This window comes from Rana temporaria, chromosome 1, assembly GCF_905171775.1.
Source record: "Rana temporaria chromosome 1, aRanTem1.1, whole genome shotgun sequence".
NCBI lineage: Eukaryota > Metazoa > Chordata > Amphibia > Anura > Ranidae > Rana > Rana temporaria.
Window position 1 is genome coordinate 220,104,227 of NC_053489.1, and position 6,000 is coordinate 220,110,226.

Consider the following 6,000-nt stretch of genomic DNA (forward strand, 5'->3'; position numbering starts at 1 on the left):
CAGATGACCGGACAGTCTATATGATGGTTGTACACACCATCATACAGAAATCCGCGCGTACACAAAACGCGGTGACGAGGCCGCGTCGTCGCCGCGACGATGAAGCGACGACGTGCGCGGCCCTGGAAGTTCAATGCTTCCACGCATGCGTCAAAGTGATTTGACGCATGCGAGGGATGGCGGCCACTCGGACATGTACGGTGAGTCTGTACAGACGACCGAACATGTCCGACGGACAGGATTCCAGCGGACATGTTTCTTAGCATGCTAAGAAACATTTGTCCGCTCGAAAACGGTCGGGTGGACAAATGTCTGCTGGAAACCTGTCCGGTCGGCCGTACACACGACCGAACATGTCTGCTAAAACTGGTCGTCTGTATGAGGCCTTAAAGTTAAAAAGGTTTCTGGCATTCCATGAGTTAGTATTAAAGCTCTTTTTTGTTAGTAGACTATAACACAGGACATTACAGATGAGTTATGCAAGCAATCAGCTTTAGGTACTTTAGAGCAAAGGTAAAAAAAAAAAATGAATCTGATTTCTGACTCAAGGTTACACAACTTAAAAATTTGCACTTTATAAATAACGTCAGAGGACAAAATACTTTTCATGACATACTTGTGCATGGTTCTGAAATAAAATCTCATATACAGGCCTAAGCTATAGTCCTCTGTGTCCCAAGCTACCTATCATATACACAGCTATACTCTGGGCATGATTTACTATAGCTTATATGCATACAACAGAACACACATGGATAATGTGCAGACAACAAAATCGTATCCTCACATGCGTCTGCAGCCAACAGGGTACATATGGTGAATTTAGGTGGAGAGCATGTTACAGACATTTTTTTCAAAGTTTGGGGGGGCTATCTAACTGCACCCATATGTGCATGTAAAGTAAAAATAAAACCAAAGCCAGGGTTGAATATACTCTTAGACACATTAGGTATGTGCCTATGGGCAGCAGAGCAAATAGGTTATTTTTTTTTTTTAAATGATTTATCACACATTTGTTTTCCATCATCTGTAAGAACAGTTTTGTTATATTAGGTTATTCAACCTCTTTACAACATTGTTACCCATATTAAGTGTTATACGCCAATAAATGCTGTCATGTTCTGGGGCATGTTCCATCAGAACCCCCCAAGCTATGACCGTATTGTCACCATCAGCTCACCATCAACTACTAATGATTGAAAGCCATTAGGCATGGCTCCCAATTATGTCAGCACTATGCAACCAATCATAGTGCGGCACTATTGGGAATCCCGCCTACCTACCTACAGCCCATTAAAAGCACCAGCTCCGGTGAGTGTAAAGGGTTAAACATTATCACAACATAATAAACTAGGTTAGGACCAAGAAAACAGTGAAATATCCCATGGTTAATTACATAGGGCAGGAAAGGTTGTTTGCCTGTAGGCTCTAGTGATGAAATTTGACCCTGCCCATTGCGCACAGTGGGCAGTCAAGAATGAAAGTGTGCATGTGCAGATTGGCCACTCAACAGGTTTTTCAAATGCCAAATAACTGTACATACATATGTTTCCATTTTTCTGGAAGCCTGGCACACATGTTGTTTTGACTTGCACCCTTGCTTGGTGCATGCAGATTTCATTGTTAGTGAGCTGGTCAATATTTTTCCTTTTAGGTTTTTTATTTTCAGGTGAAATGTTGAGACACATATCTTAATGCACTTTATTGGACTAGAAGACAAATCAGGGATATATGGATGTTCAATTTACCCAGCAAGCTATGACCACACCATATACATTGAATCCAACTGGTTATGCAAGCACATTATGGTGATTTATCCTGGTGACACCAATGAGGTCCAAGACCATGTGGTCTTGGACCTCATTCTTGTTAATTTCTTTTAGTAAAGTAGGCATCACTTTGTCAGCATGAATGCCTTATCTAGCTCATTAAACATTATGATAATGGTAGCACTGAAAAAAATGAAAGGAGACAAGAGATATATTGTTATGTTAGGGCTACCACTAGGATGGTCAAGTCAAAGGTCTTGGTATGAGCTGCTGCATTTTCTGTCCCTGTTTCTGTCACTGCAGAATGCAAATATTAATACTGCCATTTTGCATTAGAGTGTAGCCATTCATTTTTATTGGATTTACATGTAGCAAGTATTTTTTGTAGGCCCTGATATTTGCTATAATTTACTTACACCAGTAAAAGTTCAAGCTACAGATTATTTAACACGATTGTTACAGGGGAGCATTCTCTAAATTCTGTTTTCACAATCTTAAATCTATAACTGCCTTGTATATGTTTTGGCTACAGAATAAAATATATTTTTTTACTGATTCCCACACATGCAAAGATCATTTGAGAAAATCTATTAAAAAAATGTCAGCCTAATGGCCCTTACATGCAATCTGAAAATTGGAGGGGAAATACCGCTTTCGATGCGATCGTACGATAATCGGATCATTAGTACAGAGCTTTTCAAGAGCCAATCGTGACAGTTCATCCGATATTATCCGATTGGGCAAAAACCAAACTTTTTCTCAGACGATACCAGATCATACGGTTTTCGTTTAACCAGCACAGTTGTTGTCCGAAAATACAATAGAAATACATTACAACACATGACATCACTTCCTGAATTTTTATTCTGTCGTACAAGAATTTTCATCACTTAACCTTCGGATTCTGTGTACAGGCCATTAGGTAGGCTGAAAATTACATAGGAATACATTATCAGCTGTGTGACATGGAACAACATGCATTACCCTTTGTTAGGATTCTAACAATCCTGGGCAGACTAGGACTGTCTTACATAAATTTACTTGGAAATGCATCAAGGACACAGGTATTAATGAGTATTACATTGCATACATTAGTTTAAGTTTATGTGCACACTTAAACAGTATGTTCCAAACTGATACTCAGGCATGAGAAAAGCCTGGGCCAGTTTTAAGTGTGATGAATCTCAATTAGTGAATTATTATGAGTAACTGAACAGTAACATAATCCCAAGATTACCTACACAAGGTTGATTCATTGAAAATTAACAGGTCATAACCTTTAAGCCCTTTAAGTATTAACTTCCAATGAACCTCTGTGAAGAGAGCTGTATTCCTTCTGTTCACCTGTTAATATACCAAGATATGTTGAGTCAAATGACAAGTTCACCTTTGGGAACATATTACATGTCTCACCTGTTTTTAGGGTGGAACATGTTCCCAGTGCTTCAGCGTCTCCCCGATCTGCTGCCTGTAGTGACAGTGAGCCGGGGATCTTCTCTCCGCACTCGCTGTCTCAATTTAAAAAAAAAATAAGGCCGTGGAGGGCCCTGCCCGACCAGCTGCATCATTCATTCGCAGATCCCAAAACTACAAGTACTGACATCCTTCAAGCAACCCCCTTTGTTCTCTAAGCCACTTGTAAGCAAAGCTGCTGTCACTATAGATAAAATAAAGATCAAAGTCTATTAAGGGATCATTGCTTCCACACAAAGAGCAAGGTTCCCACTCTGGATCATGCTAGCAGGAGACAGACTTTTCTATTCAGGTTGTAGCTAATTTAAAAAACAAACTGTGAGACTTTTTGACACCTTTTGGTTTTATGCACCTAAAGTGTTTTAGGCAGCTCAAACTGAAAGTTCAATTGGACTTTAAAAATTATAGACAAAAAGCACTTATATGTTCAGTTAGCATCCATGCACAGTAAAAGTAATGATTATTTTGTCCTTTGCCTAATTGAGTCACACGTTTTGCAACGTGATTTCATTAGGATTTACACCAAGGTTTAATGAGTACTGCTGACATTGTGTAAATGTATGTGTGTGTGTATATATATAAATATATATATATATATATATATATATATATATATATATATATATATACTGTATGTGTGGGTGTGTATGTAGTGGCCACTTAAGTGTGAGTAAAACAAATTACATCTATGGTGAAATTTATTAGCTCCGCTCCCTGGAATCCAGTAAAAACACTTAGGCCCCGTACACACGACAGAGGAACTCGACGTGCTTGGCACGTCGAGTTCCTCGTCTCGTTTTGGGATGAAGCCGCCGAGGAGCTCGGCGGGCCGCCTTCTCCTATAGAACAACGCGGCCAACGAGAAAATAGAGAACATGTTCTCTATTTTCTCGTCGAGCTCCTCGGCGGCTCCATCGAGCCAAAACTGTACAGACGACAGAGATTCTCGGCAGAATCCGGGTTTTGACCGAGTTTCTCGGCGAATTCTGCCGAGAATCTCTGTCGTGTGTACGAGGCCTTAGATGTCAGGAAACCACAGCTTTTAATGCTCATAATTAGGATCCTTAACTGAATCAAAAATAAACAGAGTCCCCACTTTCATTACAACTTTCTGTACCTGCCTTTCATAGTTACATAGTTGGTAAGGTTGAAAAAAAAGCAATCCATCCAGTTCAACCTGTGGTGTGTGAATGTCAATATTACCTTGTATACAGTAGGTGAACCCGATTTTGTGTCAATCTCGCTCTCTTTCTCGGCGAGATTGACCACCTACGAGCCCCATCACGGGAGCCAGCGCCGAGCTGGCTTGCCGCGATGGAGACAGAGCCGTCATAGAAGCGACGGGAGATCCGACTTGGATTCCCGCCAATTCTACACGTGTGCGGCATTTGTTATGAATCCTGAGGGGGAAGTCCCCGCCGGATTTTAAATAAAAATCCGGCATGGGTCCCCCCTCAGGAGCATACCGGGCCCTTAGGTCTGTTATGGGTTGTAAGGAGAGCCCCCCTACGCCGAAAAAACGGCGTAGGGGGTCCCCCTACAATCCATACCAGACCCGTATCCAAAGCACGCTACCCGGCCAGCCAGGAAGGGAGTGGGGACGAGCGAGCGCCCCCCCCCCTCCTGAGCCGTACCAGGCTGCATGCCCTCAACATGGGGGGGTTGGGTGCTCTGGGGCAGGGGGGCACACTGCGGCCCCCCCACCTCAGAGCACCCTGTCCCCATGTTGATGAGGACAGGGCCCCTTCCCGACAACCCTGGCCGTTGGTTGTCGGGGTATGCGGGCGGGAGGCTTATCGGAATCTGGGAGCCCCCTTTAATAAGGGGGCCCCCAGATACCGGCCCCCCACCCTAAGTGAATGAGTATGGGGTACATCGTACCCCTACCCATTCACCTGCAAGAAAAGTGGTAAAAACACAAATAAACCACACAGTGTATTAAAATATTTTATTTTTCTGCTCCGGAGGCCGCCCCCTGTCTTCTTTATTAGCTCTTTTACCAGGGGGAGCTTCTTCTTTGACGTCTTCGGGTGGGTGGGGGCCGCCGTCTGGTTCTCTTCCACCGCCGGGGGGGGTGGCTTTTAAAAAAGCCCCCACCCCCCCGGCGGGTTTCCTCCGGCGTCTTCGGCGGGGCTCTTCTTCTTCCGCTATCCCGACGGGTCTTCTCCGCTATCCGGGGGGTCTCGCCGCTCTCCGCTGTTGACTCGTCGCACCCCGGTTCTTCGTCTCGCAGTCCGGTCCCTTCTTCCGTGCTGTACGTCTTCTTCCGCGCTGTGACGTCATGTTCTTCACTTCTCTTCTTCTCCCGATGTTGACTTGCCGGTCCTCCTCGCTGAAATGACGGATGCGCGCCTTGCATCGGACCTATATAGGCCTCACAGTCCCATCATGCTCTGTACCTACCCACGTGGTAGGTATCACATGGGTAGGTACAGAGCATGATGGGACTGTGAGGCCTATATAGGTCCGATGCAAGGCGCGCATCCGTCATTTCAGCGAGGAGGACCGGCGAGTCAACATCGGGAGAAGAAGAGAAGTGAAGAACATGACGTCACAGCGCGGAAGAAGACGTACAGCACGGAAGAAGGGACCGGACTGCGAGACGAAGAACCGGGGTGCGACGAGTCAACAGCGGAGAGCGGCGAGACCCCCCGGATAGCGGAGAAGACCCGTCGGGATAGCGGAAGAAGAAGAGCCCCGCCGAAGACGCCGGAGGAAACCCGCCGGGGGGGTGGGGGCTTTTTTAAAAGCCACCCCC